The sequence below is a fragment of the Agelaius tricolor genome, unplaced genomic scaffold (genome assembly GCF_023055355.1).
Source record: "Agelaius tricolor isolate 1412-34295 unplaced genomic scaffold, bAgeTri1.0.p SCAF_2, whole genome shotgun sequence".
Lineage (NCBI taxonomy): Eukaryota > Metazoa > Chordata > Aves > Passeriformes > Icteridae > Agelaius > Agelaius tricolor.
The window spans coordinates 1971006-1993962 of NW_027269262.1; the positions used below are offsets into that span (position 1 = coordinate 1971006).

Here is a 22957-nt window from a genome sequence, read left to right on the forward strand (position 1 = left end):
CAGTACTGAGGGATGCAAAACTGACAGAGTTTGCAGAGGGAAAGGACACAGCTCACCCATCCCCATGCTTCCTTGGACATCTCTCATGCGGCAGCAGTCTGCTGCTTGTGACCTCATTAGCTGATTTTTATGCTGGTAAATACCTCCTGGGACAGCATGGGGACAGATCACATATACACGATTAGCAGCTCACCATGTGTGTCAAATTCTTGTTATAATCACACAAAAATCTCATTGAAGCTCTTGGGCCTCGGTTGAACCTCATCCACATCACAGTGACTGCTCTGATGACAACAAGAGTTATTTCTGCCACAGGATGTGGAGGAAGCAGAGCCTGACCTCATCTGTACCATCTCCTGTAGTAGCTACTCATGGTTCCCACTGCTGTGGAGTCCCCAGACAACGTCCCACTTGTGGCTGCCACCTGACATTGGGAAATGAGTCTCACAAAACCAGTTCTCTTACAGGGGTTAGTGGTGAAGTTTTGTCCCAAGGGAAGGGAAGATGCAGCAACCATAGGAGGCAGGAACGTGGGCAAGGTGCACTGTCCCAGGAGATGCCCCACCCCAGAGCAAACCTACTCACTTTGTTGTAGGTTTAGGTTCCACTGTGAATGTTCATGTGGGTTTGGGCATGAGTTATTCACCATCACTGAATACAGAAACTCAAAACTTACCACAATTTGGTAAGGAGCAATGCTAGTTTTAAGGTAGCTGCAAGTTCAAAGCTAAATAAAGCTGAAAACAAGTGGTGAAACCCATATATCAAATGCTGCTTAAATTTGTATTTCGTCTATTTTCACTCTCCTTAAATTTTCACACTCCTTACAAATCATTTTCATATTAACTCTCAAAGTTATTGTACCATCTGATATCAGGAATGCTATTAAAAACAAAGATATTGAATCACTGTTACTCCTTGCACCCAGCAAAATTCTGGTGGGTGCTAACAGGCCCAAAGCCCTCCCTCCACTATCAAACATGCTGAATGGCAACAGCAATTCACAGTAGCAAAGTTTCAGATACCAAAGTGACCAATGCATGAGGAAGGGAGGACAATGAGCCTAGACACATCTTCCATCGACAATTGGGCACACCGTAAATTTTTCACCCCACACTTTGGTCAGAAAAGCAAAGAGAACAGAAGCATTTTTGTTTGATTTGGTGCAGCAATTTTATATCCTTACCTAAGGCACATGAATGCTGGAAGGATGCAGGGATAGGAGGAAGAGAAGGCTCATTTTTAGCTTTTCTACGTTATTTTATCAGCTCTGCATTCCTGAGACATCATATGAAGGCAGCTCAGAGCCAGGGGGTTGTGACATGATATGATATGATTATGATATGATATGATTGATATGAGGGTTCCATGCCAGAACTGTAAAATTTGAAACACATTAGTAGCAGTTTGATAATCTGCACTATCAGCAAAACAAGAGAGAGAGAAAAGCAGACCCATGCCTGTATGCTGCCTTCAGTAGGATGCTATGAACCTCCCTCCAGCTCTACATGGAACACCCACTCCTATGGTCCCTGACACACACATTAGCACTATGCTGCAAAAAGAGGGACTCCTGGCTTTCTCCCCTTAGAGACAGACATGCAGCTTGAGCTGCAGGTGGGTGATCATAGGTGTGCTCCTGGTACAGTCAGTGGCCACAGGGAAGCCACTGTCCTACTCATCACCACCCTGTTCCCCCAGCCATGACAGCCTGGCTGCTCATTAATTCCAACAGTGTGTGTGAGCAGGGCTGGTGGAGTGACCTGGATTTGTCCCAAGCTGATCTTCCCTGCCTCACCACTTCCAGAGCCTCAGCAGCAAAGCTAAGGTAAGGGAGGAGACACAAGGTATCCCAGGGTATTTTTGGTCAAGACCAGCACATGGGTTTGCAGGGGAAAAAGTAAGACAGTGTGACATGCCAGGCAAATAAATTTCTATGCATTGCCAGCGGTCACTTCTCCAAGTCGTCATGGAGGATGCTTTTTATGGAGAGTGTAAAATTAAAACAAACACATATTGAGTTACAAGGACGCTTAAAATGTAAAAATAGACTAGCGAGTAACTCAAACCTCAATTCAGCAAAAGCAAAATCGCACACCAAGGTACCCATATGTTTTACTGAACATGGGCAAAGAGGACCAGAAATGTTGGTCTTGCATTGGGTTCTGCTATTTCAGGCTTTATTTTTAAATCTGAACTTGCCTGCTGCCATAGTTTGTAACCTACTGCTGAGCCTCAGCTTGCGCTTTTCCCACAGGTTTCCTACCAGAGGCAATCAAACACCTCAGCTTTGCACACCTGCCTTTCCATGAAAAGTGTTCTCATGCTGGAAAATAAATAATGAGATCTCAGTTGCATGTTTTGCATTGTTTTTTAAAGTTTGTAATCGTCAAGCTGAATTTATGTTTGCTTTTTTTAAAGGCCCTGTCCTAGAGCAGAGCCATACTTTATTTTTGATCTATTACCCAAAGTCACTTACTCCCTGACTTAGAAAGTGCCAGAAACATCCAGAAAGATTCATGTAATTGCTATATGCTCGATTTTGCTGCCCTCAAAATAAGAAAAATTCAGTCACATCACTGTAAGTTTTATGTCGTATTCTGTGTTAGGAAGATTCTGTGTTCTGATCTCTAATTTGTATTTCCTTTTGAGCTTTAGCCATTGCATCACATTATTTACTTTTATATTATGTCACATAATCGTGTATGCCAACAGAAGCAATAAAAGAAAGCGATGCAAGGATTAACATTTAAAGGGGCACATACAGTGAATGACTTATTTTAGACTATGCACCCAGTGCATTATTTCCATGACAGACAGCGCTGAGCCTCGGGAGTTTTCAGCACGCTGCAGATGTCTGCTGAATGGGCCAGATCCTGCTTACTGTCAGCTGGATGCAGTAAGAATATTCCACAGTTCCCTCAAAACATGGGATACAGGTTTAACAGTGAGAAGCAGTGGCAGTAAAAGCACAGTTGTGGGACTTTAGGCTGTTAGGTTTGCCAGCAGTCAAAGGGAATATCAAACAAGATCAATGTAAAATGGGATGGGAAAAAAGGGTGACTGAGCATTTTTCTTGGTGAGGAAAGATCTCGCATGTTCATATCCATGAATATTTTCCATGTATGCTCTGGGGTACTGTACTAGGTGGAAGAGCGATTCAGTTTCCTGGCGTGCAACATGGGATGCATGCGTCAGACATCCTATTTTTATCTTTTTCTCCGTGTAACACAGTCCAAAGCTCCTAATAACTCAGCGGTTGAGTATGGGTGACAAAGGTGCTCTCAGCTACAGCATTCATAATAAAGGACATGTCTTTCCTACCAGGCATGCTTTCCTTGGCAATACATAGATCCAAGTGGAAAGAGGTGTACTTTCCCCTGCCGTGAAACTGTAAAAAGAATTAGCTGCAAAAAAGGACCAGGAGCACAATGTTTCTGAATGAGTTTCCCTTCCCAAATAAAGGCAGTGATACAGCAGTCACCTGGTTTGGTACAAAGGAAAGATGCAGGAAAGACTTAAATATGCAGATAAGAACTGTGTGGCCAAGTGTTTGGTTTTGAAATGAAAATAGGTCATATTCTCTTGTTCTGACCAAACACTGACTACTCTGCTCTTTTCCTCTTTGAGCAACACTGTTAAAAATACTTGAACTCATCTCAAATGACATTTTCATTTTTATTGTCTGAAGCTGCTGAGATCAAAATCAGACTTAATTGCAGGCCTATTACACACTCCTCTAATTCTATCAAAAGCGATGCAGTCACTGTAATTAACACCAGAACAGGACTGATCACAGCTAAGCTCTTCATCACCTTACATCCTCTTATGCAAGAGCAAGGGAAAAGGCTGCACCGGCTGAGCCACCGCATCAAGCCTTCCCTGGGATTCCTACACCTCTCTGTCATCGTTTTCCCATCGCTGTCTCCCACCAACATGTCTCGATTCTCACCAGTAGGCTGCTGCTCATCTCAGTGCAGGGTGCCAAAGCAAACCCCAGCCTTTCCCCAGGGAGATGCACTGGGGCTGGATGTTTTCTTGTGTCCAGATGCTGTGGCACTGAACGCCAGGAATCTTCCAATCTCCAGTGGCCAGTGAAGTGTGAGGGAAACAGGGCTGTCACCCCTCACAGCCACGAACAAGGTACTATCTGATTCAGTCCTACAGCTATGATGACCTCTGGTTTATCACAGACGTGAGCATACTGAGGCTGCCTGGATTCCAAATGTGCTCCTGGTACACATCTATTAAATCTGCCAATTGGAATTAAACAGACTTGGAAACGATGAGCAGAAGGAGATGAGGTGTTTTGAACATAAGCAGTAGGAAAAAAAAAAAGCAAAACCTCCCCAAACCTTCCTACAGTTACTAAATTTTGAGGAAATTTTGCAAGCGCCACATCCAATAACTCAAACACTATTTCAGCTTCAGTGGTTATTCTACAGTCACTGAGGAAAACTTCTATTATTTAAGCCATGGCATTTATTTTAAGAAATGCAGTTGAAATATTCTGCACGTTCCCTTTCCAAATGCTTTTATGCTTTTGGCATGCCCAAGCATCTGTTGAAATGCTCAGAAAGCTACCTGTCATAACAAGGAAGCCTCTGTCTGGAGAGGCTCCTGCAGGCCACCAAAAGAATGGCCCTGTTCTCACGGGACACACCAGCCAGATTCACCCTCTGCACCACCCATGACATCAGTCAGGAAGAAAGGGAGCTATCCTGTGTAATAGCTTTCAAGTGTACTTACTGTGAGTTTGGGGAAAGGACTGCAAAAACCCTACAGTGGTGCATTCCTCCAGACCCGGACTCTTTTGCAAATATATCAAATGAACATTGGAGTATAATTTAGGGCTTAGCCTGTCCCAATGCATTAAAGGCTGAGCTCCCACTAATAACAAAGCAGGGCATGACCAGGGACTTAGTATTCACTCTCAAAACCAGTCAGCAGCTGTGCTTGAGACTCTTGAGGCCCGTAGGGGCTGCCTCCTTAATGATAATGATGTGCCAAAAAATGCCAGAGGGAACATCCATATCAGTGTGTGTGTTTTTCTTGCCTGGTTTTTTATGTTTGGTATATAATAAAGACAACAATCCATTTTATGCCTCTAAAAATACTAAGAAAAATAACTACTTACCTGACCATGTAACTGATGGCCACGCTGCTTGCAGCAGGTACCACAGTGCTTATGCTCAGCAAAGCCTTACACATCTATCTGTACCATTTGCATTCCCAGAACTGTTCAAGGAATACCCGAGTCAGTCTGGTGAGACTTATCAGAGACTAACAACCCAGTCTGGTATAAGGGGGCTTCTTTCTCTTTTATTCCCATCAACGTTTTGGAAAGCAATGCTTTCAAAAAAGGTCGAACAGAATAAAATCTATAAAATAAGGACATTTTAAAGTCAAGACAAGTGCTGCTTGTCTCTTTAAGCTAGAGCTTTGGAGCTACACACTAAATAGCTTTATTGCTTTTCAAGCAGCAGGTATTTTTTTTCAGGAACTGCACATGATGAATGATAAAATGAAACAAATTGTCATGTTTTAAAAGTGTACCTAATATACAGCCTCAATAAAATACCATCAGTGAGTGCTCAGTGTCCTGTTTTTTTAAAACCAAATCAAAGATCCAGCTGTTTAATCTACAAAGAAAGTGCACAAACATTCTGGGTATTGATTTCAGCAGTTAGCACTGAGCACGCATAAAAATAGTGTCGTGAATCTGATTTTCAAGAAAAAGGATTTACTTTCGGCTCCCACACAGGAGCCAAAGAGGACGTAAGCCACTGCATCATGGGTTTGAACGGCAGGAGGGAAAAGCTGATCTTGTGGGCAGTGACTGTCATGTGAAGTGCAGGCACAGGAGTGAGGTCAGGAGACCAGGGCATCTATTCTGGTGTGCACTGCAGAGATCCTGCCTGGCCTCCGCCTGGGCATCCAGCAAGCTGCCCTGCCACCATGCCTCCAGGTGAAATGCCCAAAAACCTGCTGCTGAAGACTCTGGGAGCCAGCAACCTACACCTCTGGGAAAAAGAGTCAGGAAAAGACTGCCCCACTCGTTGCAAAATTCCCTAATACTTATTCTGACCTGGTTTGGGCTTTAACTCTTTTGTAGGGAGAAGTCTGAGAAAAAAAAACCACATCTCAGATGCCCTGAGATGGGGGACTGGGACTGTGGCAATTCTCTTCTCAAGCTCCTCTCCCAAATCCAGGTGCCATGGGAACTAGTATATGGAACTCCCCTTGGCCCCTCTGCTCCAGAGGGAAGCTGGGCAGTCCTGCAGATCAGGGGTGCATACTGAAGAGCAGCAGCAGGGCACAAGCAGGCAGCTGTACCCTGAGCTGCCAAGCGGAGCCAGCTGCCAGCCCCTGCTCTGGGGATTCAGGTCCCCACAGGACAAGGAGCAAGCAGCCCTGGCAGTGCCAATGAGGCAGACAGACAGCATCAACAGAGCACTAGCAAACCACTGAGGCACGTGTCTTGCTGGGCATGTTGCAGAATCCCTGTCTCTTTGCAGCTGTTTCTCTCCACCCTCAAGCTCACACTCTGCAGGTGTACACGTTTCAGTCACTGCCACACCACCTGTGTGCCCCTTGCTCTTTCCAGATGCCTAGACGCCCGCTTCTGTGTACCTAGGACTGAGCGAGGCACATCATCCTGACCAGGAAAATCTTCCCTTTGCCAGCGACCAGGCAAGCAAGAAGGGGCGCTGGTTTTTGGATGATGTGCACTGTTCAGCTCCAGACTCTTTGTTAGTGACTACTCAGGTACTAAACTTCGTCTGCTTAGACACTCCTTTGAGAGGACAAGCCAAAAAAAGGGGAGCATCTTATTCAAAACAACAGAGCAGACAGACTTCAAAACGAAATACAGTAAAAACAGAACAACCCCTCAAAAAAACAACGAAACAGAAAATAAAACACTTCCTTAGGAGCTGAGATCACCCTCTGGCTGTGACAGATTTTGCTGTACTACATCTGATGCAGTTAAACAGAAAAAGAGAATAAATTATGCTCTGTGCAATGAAACATGTTACTATCCCATAGTCTTTCACTTAATATAACATTGTAACAGGAATTCGTACAGATTTTTGTGCTACTTTCAGGATTTATTTTTTCTTTCTGAAAGTGACTTTCCTTGGATTTACTCAAACTCTGTTTTAAGATCCAAATGCAGTCAGAGCTGGTCCACAAATAAAAATAAGATGGCTTGCTCCTGCAAGGAGCCAACCCTGGGCCAAGGACTAGAGCAGGATGGGAGAGCAGTGAATGGAAACAGCAGGAGTGTGTTTTATGTGGCACTTTCTAGTGCTGCCACTTGGACCTTAACAGAGCAGCAAAAGAGCAGCTGTTCACATCATGATGAATAAAGATCTATATAAAACTTCCAGCTGCAAATACGCTGAGGAATTATTAATCTTAATGTAATAGAGATGCTGTACACTCAGTCACTGGCTCACGAGTAATTTCAGTCTCTATCCAGGGAAAAACAGCCTTCGTGGCTGCTGGCCCTCAGCACAGCCATGAAATCTCCTTGTCTAAACAGCCGCAAGACACTGCTCCCTATTTCTAGGAAGGATTTTCCTCCTAAAAAATACACGTACCTAAAAACCAACCCATGTCACACTCCTCCTAAAACTGTTAGACTCACAAGAGAGATGCCCATTAGAAAAGGAGTTACTAATATTATGGATTTGTAAGTCCTGGGCCCCTTATTCACTGGGACACCAAGAAATCATTACGGCTCTCATGACATCTTCTACCCCAAGACCATAGAAATGTTCTTCTAATCCTTGCTGCCTCATCACTCTCCAAGGATTATAAATCTAGGTCTGGGGGTAAGTCCAACACAACAGTGTCCTCCCTGAAACTACGCAACCCCTCACTCTAGAAACTTAAGAAACTCAGTAGAGTAGAAACTCTGTTGAGTTTCTACTCAGAACATTTGCCTTCAGCATCCATCACGGCTTTCAGTTTGGAGAGTCATACCCATGGCCATGCACGGGTTAAAAAAAAAATGAACACAAGATCCCTATAGAAGGAATTTATGACACGTTCCTAGGCAGATAGCCTGGACAAGCTCATACTTGTGAGCCTGCCTTTCGCCATGCTGCTGACGCACCGCTCGCACCCAGCACGCGCCCGGTTGTGGTGAGCACAGGCTGGCCCGGGATCCTCGGATGTGTGTCAGGTGCCGTCAGCACCGTGTCCTTCATCACTGCCCATCTCAGCCATGCTGCAGCACACTGCCAGCATCCCTCAGTGACTCCTCCAATCCCAGACACACCCTCAATGTCACGTTTTAATTTGGTGGTTCACGAGTGCTTCAGCAAATGAATGACTTTGAATTCTCATCCTCATAAATTTGAGGACAATGGGGCACCCATCTACTCACAAGAGTTATCTGATTAAAGGCCGGTGCTTTTGAGGTGCATGTCAAGATAAACACTGGCTTGTATGGGACAGAGACAACTCAGTTTCAGGCTGAAAACTTTTGGAGTTCAGGGACATCAGTGAGACAATATTAAACTAGAAAGGGCTGCCTTTTTTCTCAATTTTAACTTCTCTCCAAATGAGATTTATTTAAACTGCTACTGAAGACAGAAAGCTGGGGCTATGTTTAAAGGCTTTATCTCTGTAAATATTTGGAGAGCTATAAATACTGAGCCATATTCATAATACGAATATTGCACTTACTGTTCTGTTGCCACGAAAATTACTACAGATAGACTTCCAATTCTTAATTTCTCTGATTTGCCAAGTACTTGTTTAAAAAGACAAAAAAAATCTTATGTGAGACATTTTGCTATTTAATTAGCCAATGGAGTCAAAAGCCACAGCACAGAGCAGGAACTAAACACCCAAGGGTGGAGGCAGATAAAGCACGTAGTGCAGTAGCATGGTATACAGCTGTATGCCCCAAGTGAGACTTATTATAATCAGACGGTCCATGAATCAAGCCCTGACTGTTTTCTGTGTTTGGGGAAAGGAGGTTGGCTGAAGGTGTGAAATAAACCTCCTTCTAGCTTCTTCTGAAAGCCGCATGTATACTGATGGCTTATAGCTTTCACAGTACTTCTGTCCATTTTTGTCTGGGTTTTTTTTTTTTTTAATTTTTATGTAGGAATTAAAAGAAGGAAAATGTTTCAAGGCTTTTTATAAAAGTGCAGAGCAAAGATGTCTCAGATGAAGGTGCAGTGAGCTGGGCATGGAGTGAGCAAGCTCCTATCTCCAGCACTACCAGAGTTTTTGCTTTTTCAGAGATTATGATTTGATTAGAGCAGAAAAAAAATCATAACAACTTTTTACGTATTTCCAGACTTCTTTGTTTAATCAATCTGTGCTTCAACCTCCTCACAAAACAAAGGCAGTACCCACACTGCCAGGAGACCACTTCTGGTCCTACTCCACTTCCCCAAACCACCTTTGATCCACCTGGTGCTACAGCTCTGATTACACTGCAGTTTTATCTGAGAGCATGTCTTCCATGGAAAGCATCTAAATGCAGCAATAAAAATCGGTCAGGTGTATCTTATAACTTGGATTCAAGGTTTTGACCTTCAGAACAGTCTGATTAAACTATAAGAAATATTGAGAGATTGGATTCCACACTGCAAGTTGCTTGAGGGTGATGCCATTGGTTGATGTCAGTGCATTTTTTAATGAAAAAAAATCTAAAAAACCAAATGGATGGAATAGACATGACTGACCAATGAGCATACCATGAGGTGCTTTGCCACCAGTGCTACAATGAACTGAAAGGCTTGAGATCTCCAACTGCAAGTAAATAAAATAAGCATGAAAGATTTCTAAAACTTTCTCAACGTACAGGGGTCTATTTTCAATCAATCCTTCTAAATATTGTCACGTTGAGTAACATTATTTAGCAACAGCTGTTGCACTAGAATTTCTGACTTGAACACTCACAGGCTAATACCACAACCCTGCTTAAAGCCAGTAAGACAGCCAAGTAAAATGCTGCAAATATTAACAGCAGAATTTGCCAATAAAAGCCTTATAGAATAGCTTATCTGCTTCTGCAAATGGATGAGACTATGTTGCAGTCAGTGGAGCAGGATGCCAGTGCATGACTGGGAACTGAGGAGGGGGTAATGATATCTCCTTGAAGGGAGGTATGACAAGGAGGTGATGGGGACCAGAATCTGTGTTTTTACACCCAAACCAAGACTGTGTCTCTATCAACCTGCTGACTTCAAACATGAGGCTCTAGTATGAGACAAGTTCCAAGCCAGAGATAGAAATGCCAAGGTCTTAAAAGGCACTGCTTCTCCCAGCCATAGTCCAGCCTTACCTGGGTTATCCAGCCTAAGAACTACATCTCAGTCTTGGCAAACTGATAAGACCTTAAAGCCTGCTAAGCACAGTTAGAAACAATTGTACACAACACATCCAGTCAAAAGAAAAAGGGAAAAGCCACGTGATTCATGCCACTTTTAACACGTACAGGCTGGACAACAACAGGGTCTAGTCACCTTGGCTGCCATCACAGCCAGCAAAACAAGACAGGCACTCTGAAGGTGTGATTTACCCAAGCAGCTTCAGATCTTCACATCAGAATAAAATTAATAGCTACCTAAACTCTGTACTGATGAGCCTTCCCCTGATTACAGAGAGAAACCAAGGCAATTAGCTCAGCAGCAGACATGTAACAAACTCTGAGATGTGGACTTGCCCCTGTCACTTGCCCAGGCCACAGTTCAAAGCATGAGCGTCCCACAGTCCCTGGGCAGTGCTGTGAGGCACACACGCTTTATCCTAAGAATCAGGGCAGATCTCTTGGGAAAAGGCCCCTGCAGAGGCAGAGCCCACTACAGACACAACGCTCTGCAGCAACTTCACCAGTAGGCATTTCATTTTGGGCAGCCACCCACAGCTTTCCACAGCAGAGGCACAAGACCATCACCTCAGACAGTGGTACTTTGCAGCCCTTTCTCCTCCCAGAGGGAAAGATCAAAGTCAGCTCCACCACAGCTTAAATTCAGTGCTCTGGCTTTTCCACCCTGGCTTTGGGAGCCTGCTTTAGCCTGGTCCTCGAGTCAGCCTCAGCACAGGCTGGGCACAAGGTGGTCATGGCCAGAAGACAGACACTTGACCAGCTCTCTCTGCAGCCTCCCTCCCTGTGCCTGCGATGGCACTACTCACCCCTCCCTCCCTTCCTCAGAAGGGTGTCACAAAGTAGCAGCTCATTTCCCTGCAAAGACTGCAGCAACCCCCCTGGTCCCAAAAGTGCCCCTGACCTCTGCTCTGGAGCGCACAGGAAGTCCTGGAGCACCAACATGTACAGTTTCAATGGCCTTGCTGTAGTCATTGTTCCAAAATTGGATGGCATACTTAAATCTTAATAAAAAAAATAGAATCCTGAGCCCTATTCCTGCTAATGACCACTTCTTACATTCAATTCAAATGTGTATTACACACCTTTTCCTACTACAAAAAGGGGAAAGAGAATAATAATTGGAGAATCCAAGGGCCACATTTCATAATTTTTTTCTTTATTTTTACTCAAACTGGAGGAAGAAGAATGCTTTTACTCACCAGGCCATTTTCCTACAAACATAGCTATTACAGATAGGCTTCCAGATTAACACTGTCCTGTGATTAGAGCAACTACCCCTGTAAAATCTATTTGAGCTAAGAGTTTCAGGGATTTCATTTAGGACAGCAAAACTGCAGAGCCATTACCCAGCTCCACTATTTTCACTGCACTGTCTTGTTCTTTGCAAAGCCTCTCCAACCTGCTTCTTTCTCAACTGAGGCTCCTGCAGCCAGCAGTGGGGCTGCACCAGTTCACATATTTAAAGGTTTTCCTGAAAACTGTGAGGGATTAGAAAATGAGGCTTTGATGTATTCAGGACACATGCTTGAGATTACTTGTGTACCTAGATGCTAGCACATGTGCCTGCAAGTTGTGGTCTAAATTTGTTTGTCCCTGGAAACTGAAGTTTGCAGCTGTGGGTGGAGTTTGTGTGCAAGTCTACAACTGTATGCCAGTTTGTGGTCAATAACACTCTATAACCCATATTCAGTAACAAGGTTTGAGTCCATATTGAAGAATATTATATCACTTCAGATTAAGAGCTACAGCACATAAGGCCCACACAATGAAAACATTATCCCTGCAAAAGAGGTGATTGAAAATTAATTTGAAACCCATTTAGAAAATTATTTCAGGATTATTAAGGATTGATTAAAAAATACCATCTAGAATTCTTTCTTTTTGTAACTGCATAGTCTGAGCAATTTATGAGTTCCTGCACCTATGGGAGAGATTTGCATATTTTATGTAGCTTTTTAAAAAAATCTCATATGACAGATACTATCTAAATATTCTTGTATATATAAACAAGATTGATCCATGCTGCACTGTGTTACAACCAGAACAAATACTTTTCACTGAAGAGGAGGTGTTACATGATCTTAATATGGAGTGCTGCAAGAGAAGGCAGGATTTTTTGTGGCTTTTGCTTTTTTTTCAACAAGTGATATCTTCTGTGGAGTTCTCCGAGATGAAAAACCAAACTGACCCATATCAGTTACACTTCTTCAGCACTTCACAACTTTTAGACACGCTATTCCTGTTCAAGTCACTAAGAGTTTTACAGCTAAATCTACCCCTTCATGCTTTGCCAATTTTCTCTGGTGATTTTGTCCTAGAAATGCAGACACTTGGTACCTATATACAAGTGGGACTATATTAAAACCCACGGCAGGTAGAAAATAGTGCAGCCCAGGGAAGTTTTGTTTTTGACTCTCCTCATAATCAAAGCTATGCACAAAGCACAATGAGGCAAAGTAAATAAAGACATTTCACACAGACAAGCACGAAAATCTTCCAAAACAAAGAAAATTAAATTATCTTTCAACTAAAGAACACACTGCAATGAAAGACTAAAGGAGCAGTTCTAATTAAAACCATGCTGTGAATCTCCTACTTTCCACCACCACAAAAAATCAGCTAGTATTTGTGCATGTACAGCCACCCTCCAAAACCAGTCAAGCAGCTTTCCATCCAAACAATGCAAGACACGGCAACTCAGAGCTGTGAAACATATTGGAATTATTTCCATAGCAATCATAACAACAAGATGTAAGGCCAGGATATGCAGGGAGGGGGGCTGGCAGCAGGAGTTCAGCCCCTCACCAGCCCCAGTGCTTCCTACTGTCCCTGGCACGCTGCTGGGAGCACCCACACAGCATCCATCCCTTTGCCCCACATCCATCCCTTTGCCCCACATCCATCCCCTTGCTCCACATCCATCTCCTTGCCCCACATCCACCCCTTTGCCCCACATCCACCCCTTTGCCCCACATCCATCCTCTTGCCCCATGGCTGCATCCAGTGCCCTGCTGCCCTGTGCATCCATGCTCGCCTTGGCAATGGTGGGTCTCATCCAAACCAGGCACTCTGATCCTTCTCTGCCCATGCTCAGGAGCAAAGCATTACATCCCAGCAGGCACATGCAGGAGAGCCAAGGCACTGCTAGTCCTAGCTGCCGGTGAACACAAGCAGCACCCTGCAAGCCCTGCTCAAGCCTCTTTATCCTGACACGTCGCAGCCACCTGAGGCTCAGGTGTCTCTGCTTGCAGCGCTAAACCAAGCAGCTGCCCCAGGTGAAAACGCTAAGAGGGGGATGAAAAGTCCGGACTAACCCTCTACGCGTGAACTGCACTGGGGCTTCATGCACAGCTCATCTCTGAACAGCTCTCCAGAAACGAAACATGATCTCTCTCCCACCCCGCTCCCTTCTAGCTATTAATCTGTTTGTGCAGTGACGATGTGCTGCGGGCTTCCCAGGCGAGCCACTGTCCTTCCATGGGCAGAGAGCCGAGGGGACGGGAACGTGCGGCTTATTAGGCACAGCAAGCGTGGGTATCCATGGCCTGCGCAGAACATGCATGCTGATACTGATGTTTTCATGCTGGCACAGGGACAGCAAGCAGCTAGATAGAGTAGACTTCACTGAACAGTCTAAACTGCAGACTTAGATGACATGAAGAAAGGTACAGCTTGCCCAAAGACAGAAGAAAGTAATGGGAAGATTTTGCACAGTGATGGAGAGCTTGGCTCCAGGATCATCACGCCTGACTTGCTATCAAGACATCCAGTAAAAGCTTCAGAGACTTCATGGCCATTAGATGTAGACAGGCACAATGGTGGCAGAACAAAAACAAGAGGCAGTCATCCTGAGAGATCCCAGAATCACAGAGACTGAAGACAGAGGAAGAGGAGGATCCAGTTAGTAGCATTCACCTGAAAACCATCAAAAGGAAGTAGCAATATACAGGGAATCTGCAAATGATGCTCAAAAAGCATCAGATTTTTAAAAGGGAAAACTTAGTAGGTCTCCTGAAAAGCAGCAAAGAGGCCTGCGAGAACAGAATGCAGCTACTGCAATTGCTCCCCTTTGTCATGCTATTTTTGGGCAGTTCACAGCCCCATACACTCACGCCTAACACCCAATCTCTTTTAACACCCGTGGCAAGGCAGCAAAAATGTCTTACGGCAGATTTTGCAGCCAAGTAACCTGAGTAGCAATGCAGTGCACAATAATTGCCAGTTAATCAATGTATTCTTGCTTGATAGAAAGCTTAAGTACATATTCAACATATCATCCAACTTTATGGAAGTTTAAGGATGTATTTAAGTACTTGGTTTCACTGTAACAAATCACTTTGCTCCACCTCTCAAACATTTATTCCCCCTCTCATTACACAGAACTGGAACAGCAGTAGTTCTAAATGAGCAGGATTGCAAGTGGCAAGGAAGGCGTTCTCTTTCTCAGGAGGACTGTGGGTTTTCACCAGGATTCACATTTGGCTGTAACACCACGTTATCAATGTCCCAAAGAGCAAAACTCATTGACGGAGACTCCAGAGTCTGTAACTCCCCAAAAAGTACCCACACTGTGCCTGCAAGTGCTGTTTACTGCATTTGAAACCTAGGCAGCAGACTTTTAAATTCCAGTGGGCATAACGTCTGCATGCAAACCAAAAGCAGGAGTTCCTCTGCTTTATTGGGTATTGAAACATTAAAAACAGGTGTTTAAAAAGTGCATTACAAATCTGTCTGCAACCTATATTATTTTTACCATGTGTAAGTAAACTGGTCACTAGCATGTTTCAACTGTTTCAGTGAAAATATGCAACTCCTGCTAAATTATTTCTTAAACATGTTGAGGGAAACGAAAGTTTATTTGATTTCACTGCAGTGACAGCATGCAACAAATTTTATTTCTGTGTATGTATACAGCAGATGCTGTAATGGATCATCTCCCTTTCATGGCATGTATCAAAGTAGATCTCAAGCTATTCACAAAGAAATTATGAACCCCTGCTCATAAAGGGAGATGCAATGTACTTGAGAGAGCAACTGAGTAAGTGGACACCATATTTTCCACTGATTCAGCCTGTTAGTTGAAATAATGACTAATTAAAATGGAAAATCTATATTATAACGATATATACTGATATTCCAGATCACAAAGTGTGTTACAGATGTAATTTTTTACTCTTCGTACATATAAAAATTAGAAAGTATAAACCCAGAAATTCCATTGGAGTTAGGTTGGTGTGAAAGGGATCTGAAATATAAACTGGCCTCCAGTATATCTTGATATAGAATGCAGGCAATATAATTTTCATTATATATGTTTTATGTAATTTGGAGTACCAAGAAAAAAAAAATCGTTTGCCCTGAGATATTACTTTTAGGAACAGAGGACAGATGTCTAGTTCCCAAAGCAGACTTGTAAAAAATTAATCGCCTGCCTCATGCAGGTTAGCAGTATTTGGCAGGTAGGTTAGCTCAGCTCATAATGAAGCATCTGGCTTCTGGTAAAGCTGCATTTTAATTTTAACTGTGTTTCATTTCAGATTTTGGGTACACGTTAATGTGCAATAATCTGACAAGTCTGGAGCAGATTTGCTGATTGGTAACTTTGGTGTAGGTCTTCTCAACTGCATCAAAAATAAGTCAAGTGATGACTGTGGTTCATGCCCAGACCACAGCCTCACATATCACCTGAACTGCCATGAAAAGCTATTTTAAATCCACTTGTCAACACCTCACCCATCCAGTCTTATTTTCTCAAAAATGGCTAAACTAAGAATCAGCAAAGCCCTAAGCATGTGCTTGAATTAAGCAGGCTAAGCTGTCTGACTTGAGGAGTGCCTCAATATGGCTTTGAATGTAATTTGGTTTGAATTTGGGGTTTTGTTGGTTTTGTTTTTTTATTTTTTTTTATTTGAGGTCTGCAAGCAAAAGGTCTACCCAGGTTGTATTTTTCCTTAGAAAAGTGGGTAGCCATTTCTAGCACTACTGGTAGTCTCTGCCTTCTGATTCTGTGACAGCGCAAGACACATGGCATCTGCAGCTTTTAGCAGGAGTGATGCAATATTAAGCACAAGACAAAAAGGATGGAATGGGTGGGAAAAGGTATCACACTCTGACAGTCAAGGATGAGTACTGATTCCTTGCTGAAAAGTAGTAATACTCATTTTAGAGGTACACTTCCAAAATTATGATGAATTGCCCTTTTAGACACATGCAGGAAAAACCCTCTTTCCACAATTAAAACAGTTCACTGAGTCAAAAGGATGCAGCACAAGGCCTGAGGAAAAGTAAACCAGAGAGGAATCAGAGACGACTACTACAGCCTTTCTTGACCTTGCAGAGACTTCTATCACACTGGTTGTAGAGACTCGGGGTGCATGTCCTGCTGGTTACCAAAACCAGACTGACAAGGGAAGCAGAAAGGATGGCTCTGTGGGCAGTGCTGGAGGTAAAGGTGATTCCCCTGCTTCCTCTCTAATCCAGAAGGTCTTTGCCACATCAACTGCCCCCAGAGGCCATCTAGAAGACAGCCCACACAGTGACAGCAATGCCACTGACTCCCTTATTGCAAAGAAGAAGAAAGAAAGGAAACCAGGAGAGGCCAATGAAAAGGACAGTTGGGAGCTGGTGTCATCACCCCCTTTCCCAAGTGAATGGAGACAGCACCAGCAGAGGAATGTGAAGGCTTTCCATCCCCTCCTCCCTCAAGGCCATAAGCAACTTCTGCTTTGCCTGCAGCCACTGAGTCCAAACTGAAGGCAAACCTAGGGCTGAAGCCTTGAGGCTGGAAAGCCAGATTGAACATCTCAGCATCCTAACAGCCGGGATTTGTACTGCGGCGTCCATCATGCCGAGCGTGGGCGAGGTATCATTTTTAACAGAGAGCAGAGTGCATCCCCCAAGCACTGGCTGATGGAAACTTCATTTCTCATTTGTAAAAGACCGTTGCACCAAACAGCAGAGGCCTGTCCCCAGGATGGCTCATAAATCAGAACTGAAGTTGTATTTTCAGGGTCATGAAATCTTCTCCAACTGACAGCAGCACACTTTCCAGGACAGCACCCTTCTGGACTTATCCCTCCTCAGGGAGGCCACAAGCTAGTGATACAGCTGTGCTCGTGGAACTACTTTGTGGGACCAACTCCCTGTAAACCCCAAAAATGAGAAACTTTCTCCTTTCCAAAATACACTTTCCTAATTAAAAAACCCACCCAACAACTGTGATGAAAAGCTTTCAATGGGCATTTTTCCATTTGCTGGATTTATAAAAGCAATAGCAGCCTTAAAACATCTGCCAAATCATTCTACATTTCAGTTTTGATTATCTGTCTGCTAGTTTGAGGTTTTGCTTTAACTATACAGATGCAAGAAGTGAGAAAGCTATTCAGCTCAGAATTACTCTTAAGAAGTACTGGCTGTCTAAAACAAGGCTATAAAGTGTAGGTTCCGTGTCTGGTTTGTTGTGTGATTGCATGGCTTTGTGCTATTAATTGCAACCTGGCTAACAGGTGCTTGCCAATGTCTTTATATGCCCACCATAAGGAAGGATTATATTTCCATCTGAACAAAACAGTGATGCTGCCTTCTAAAAAGAAGCTAAGAGCAGCACAGAGAGGAAGTCCACTGTAGCATGATGAGTTGAATCACTGCTTACTAATGAGAATATGCCCTCTGCTCTGCCCCAATATACTCAGAGAGGGAAGGGGGAAGCAGCTAACACTATTTTTTCCACATATGCTCCTCTTGCTCAAGTGTCACATGGCCATGAACTGGACCCACAAGGGACTGTTTTTTCTTTCTAATTCCCTTGACTCACTCAGCAATGGTGGCAGTTCTGTTGTTTAAAACAAACTTGTAGCAGTGGGGATCCCTACCAAGAAAAGCACTTATGAACACACTGCAGGTCCCATATAATGGGACTCGCCATGGGTTCACTCTTACCGTGCAGCACCACAGCATTGCTGCAAAGAAATTGGCATGCTCTGTCTGGAAGAGCCTTCCTCTTTGCTTCCTTTTACCTTCATCCTCTTTCTATCATCAGTGGTGAACAGCTCTTTCCAGTCTTTTCCTTCAGCTCTCCATTTCTCTCTTGTTCCCATCTAGCCTTCTGGTTACCACAGGACTGTCTGACCTCGTGCTGTTGGCTGTGTGCGAAGCCAGGGTATGAGAGGTGCTGATCAAAGTGTGATGGCCCCTGAAGTTACACTGCTGTGTCAACAAGGCTTTCTATTCCCCAAGGGATTTGCAAAAGGTATTCATTGCTTATAGGTCTGAAGATGAAAGGGCTCTGGCAGATAGCTGTGGTGACCAGCACCTGCACAGGGACTTTGTGCTTGTTAACCGAAAGCAACAAAACCAACTGATCCATGGGAAGCAAACAATAAGACACTCCATGTGTTATTGAAATGCACAAATCACTCAGGGGCATGTTGGTGCCTAATTATGGTGATGTGGAGATGTACAAAAAATACCAAGGCAGTGATTGCTATAGAGGAGAGTCTGACACTTGACAGTCATAAGGGGATTTAAAAATCCCAGTGTATGCCTCATGGCCTTTGAAATCAGACCTGAAATGCCTACCTGAAGAAAGGACACAGATGATTCTTGAGCAAATCTCCCAGCACAAACAACATTTTGACTATGTAAATCAGCAGACAAATCATTGAGTTTTGCCTGTAAAATGAGAGCATTCCAACAATTCAGCTCTGCACAGGCTCAGATGAAATTTTGTGTTGAAGCACAGAAGCCAAACACAACCTTTACCCTCTCACTCTAAGAGGTACAGTGAAAGGCAAGGCAGCATTCACTGTATATTCCATAATAACTTAATTTTTCAAGAGGAAAATAAATTCTGGATAGTACTGGTTACTTAGATAAAAAGGAAAACTCCTACAACTAATTTTCTTTCCCTTTTCTAACCAATTTATAGGCTTCATGTCAGGAGTGATCTGGAAGAGAATTCATGGCATATTTTGTGTCAAGAAGTTTAATAATAGTCATGGCTTTTAAAAGTGCTTACTAGACTACTCCATGCATTTGAATATTTTCTTTCACTGTTGAATACAATCTTCTATGGGAGTACATCATGCCCTTTAATTAAACATTCTTGAGTATTTGGATTTTATCTCATAGATACACCACACCCTGCTTGTAAAAATTCCATCTCAGGCAGTCAAAGTGCTTGAATTATTTCAAAGATGAGTTATTAATTAGAATATCTGCAGACCATGTATTTACAATCTGGTGCCATCCCTCCCTGGGGAGTGCAAACTTTTATCTGCTGCATTACTTACCTGCAGCTGAAACAGAGCCATTACTGGCTGGAATGCAAACCCCATCTTGTGCAACTCCTCACCACTACACTCAAAAAGAAGAACTGTGAGATAGGTCCAAATGGAGGACATTTTTAAGGTGTTCTGGATGTAAACCCCTTGAATTAAATTCACTTCACTTAAAATGTGTCTGTAGCAACATAATGCTGTGGGTGTGCTAACTAACCCATTCACTTCATTTTGCTTTGTTTTAAAAATCCTCACCTGAGCCACAAACTCTTGAGAAGGAGTAGGTGCCAGCAGGATGGTAACAGACAGGATTTTGCTCCTCAGAGTGGTCCCAGGTTTAACAGTCACTGGACACAATATGCAGCTTCCCAATGCCTGGTGCCAGCCAGGGCACCATCCCTGCTCTGACTCAGAGGTGGGAGTACTCCCGTCTAAAATCACCAAAGGCAACAGCAACTCGCAAAATACTTCCCCAAGCCAAGGGGTGAAAGCCAGTGCCAGCTGTGAGCTCACCAGCACCGCTCCCCAGCATCATTTGCTTGCCAATCCTCTGCGGCATATTTAGCTTGCCAGGCGCGCCGGCTCATCCCACTCTCCAAATGTTTAGCAATCAGAAACAGCGATAGCTTGGAGCTGCCATGGCAGCCAAACACCCAAACAGGCAAAAGCAAAATGTGAGAGAGAGGAATATTGTGTTACCAGGCTCATGAGATTTCACAGGCAACTTGAAGCACTCCAAACCATATAATTCCTAAGCGCAGCAAGGAAGGTGCTGCCATTCCACAGAAGGAAATCCACAGGAAATCCTGCTGGCTGAAATACGCCTGGGAGATGGCACATGGGAGCTTCCAGTGAGCAAGTCCCATACATGATTCAGAGATGATAAGGAGCAAGTGGTAGACAGAACTACTGCCACAGGCAGTCCCCAGCACACACCAGGCTTGACTTTGCATGGGTCAGTATGAGCTCCTGAGGCAGCCTGCCGTGCTCAGCTCTGCCTGCCCCTCCCCATGCTCAGGTTTGGGAGAGAAAAGCAATCTCATACACCAGTGGCACTGAGCACAGTGCCAGCTCCTCAGCTGTACATGGGGCCCTCTCCAGCTACACAGAAAAGTCACCAGACTGGAGGAGCTAAGGAAAAAATTGGCTCTGAAGCTTGGGCTTCATGTCATACCCATGAGAGATTCCTGCCCTCCTATGCTACTGCTCTCCTCATCCAGCATGCTTGCCTCAGAAACCTTTGATCCTCAGACATTCCACCTCTTAAAAGAAGAGATGGATCAGCAGCAAGGAAGCTAATATTGCCCGGGAAAGATAGATATACCTGCTCCGGCTGGAGAGAAAGCAACCTCCTGGCAATTTTGCTTGGGAACCATGCCATGAACAGTGGATGTTTTTTGGATTTACTTCTCATCTGCCTTAGCATGCCCAACAGATTTGTGGACGTATTAATGTGAGAACATCACCTACTTTGGGAAGCAATATGCCAACGAGAGGGGGTTTGAAACAAAGAGAGAAAAACTGAGAGAGGAGAGAGATCTCATCCATATTCTCCTCTTGTTGAAGATAAAGGGGGAAGAGCTTTAACAACAGCAGAATGAAAGCAAGTTTCCTCAAAGTTCCGACATAAGAAAGACCTGAGGGTCAACATGGGAAAAATGTAACAGAAAAGGGTAGTACAAGAGGTCAAAGCAGTTTTATGAGCGTTTTCCCTGAGTCAACAGAAAACACCAGAAATATTAAAGAGCAAAAAGCTTGATCCAAAATCTCTCTCCTGAAGACACTCAGATTCTGTTTGAGCTTACATCTGGGTTTGAACTTCAAAACTTGGGCTCCTTTCTGTGTAACCCAGTGGGATGAATCAAACCTGATCTGAACCATCTGGAAACCTGTTGATGCTTCAGAGATGCATTTTTCAGGTTGTGCCAGTCACCAATTTAACAGAAAATACTCCCTAGATTTCCTTCTCTTCCATTTATTTATACATACATTCGTTTTTCAGGTACTTCTTTATTTGTAAGTACTTACTATTTGTCTTACAAAAATTATTTATAAACACTTTTCTTTTTGGAAGTACTTTTAATTCATCCATCTACTCAACTCTGGTCTAAGTCAGAGCTTTTATGCATTTCTTCAAACAGATAATTGGCCATGATGGCAATATCAGCACAGAAAAACTTTTTCTGCATCTCTTTATGTTTCTGTTCTTTTCGGAGAAACGGATGTTTGGGTTGTAATAAAACGACTGAAAAATACATTAATCCTTATTAATGGTAGAGCCAATTGACAGGGCTGGGACTGTCTGCTTCCTCTGCCCTCCCTTCATGGCCTTCCGTAATTTCCTCTCCTCTCCCTTCCTCTCCTCTCCTCTCTTCTGACACTTGTTTGTGTTTGGAAGCAGCATGCTCCCTCCTGACAGACTGGGACAGGGGCTGAGAGGGGAAATGTCTGGACACATTTAGTCCAATTAAATGTTGGCATCACATTCAGTCTTTCCAAAATGCACGTAAGAAACTTTAAGTGCCAAGCTGACCATTGCAAATTGATACCTCCCCATTTGCATTTCCTTGCATCTAGCCACAAACAGAGAAGGCATTAATTGTAAACAAGCATGTCTGCCATATGCCCCTCTTTAATATCATTCACAAATGTTCTGCTAAAACCTTTCAACTTCCAGCAGACAGCTTCCATAATCCCATGTCACTGACAAGTTCTGGCAGAGCTTAAGTGTGTTTGCTGCTGACAACTTCCCTCACTTTCCTTTTCCAGCTGTGGCAGCAGCACACATTTACACAACAGCATTCTCTGCCCAGCGTCATCCCAGCCTCCCACCGTTCCTTCCACAGACATGTTTGCAAACAGGAGCTTACAGTAAATAAACAAACATGCACAGCCCTGCATGTGTGGTCTGTACATCATCTTGAGCCATCGGGGCTTTCAACAAGCCACTGATCCCACAGCATGGCTTGTGGCACGAGCCCAAGCTGTGCGAGCATGGCAGCAGTGCCCCGGCATCCATGGGTCCTGTGGCATCCGGGCAGCGATGAAACCTGGGCTCTGCTGCACACAGGGACACAGCCCTGATAGGCAGCATTGGGAGTTTAACTGCTGGGCGAGAAAGCAGCAGCTGGGTAGGGACAGGCACTGTCTCCCACTCTCTCCCACTACTTATTCTTTTTTTGTTTTAAACAACCAAATCTTGTTCTTCCTACTCCTGAGCAAAGACCTTTAAAAATGAATGACACTACTCATATAAACGAATTAAGGGTCAGTTTAGAGTGTTATTAAATTAAATGCTTTATACAGAGTAACTAAAGAGCTT

The 22957-nt window shown here is 43.8% G+C and overlaps 1 protein-coding gene across 5 annotated transcripts in view; it reads right to left on the reverse strand.

The window, feature by feature from the left end:
- The window catches only part of NFATC1 (nuclear factor of activated T cells 1), a 110063-nt gene that overhangs the window by 66851 nt on the left and 20255 nt on the right, over window positions 1-22957 (reverse strand). The window lies entirely within an intron of this gene.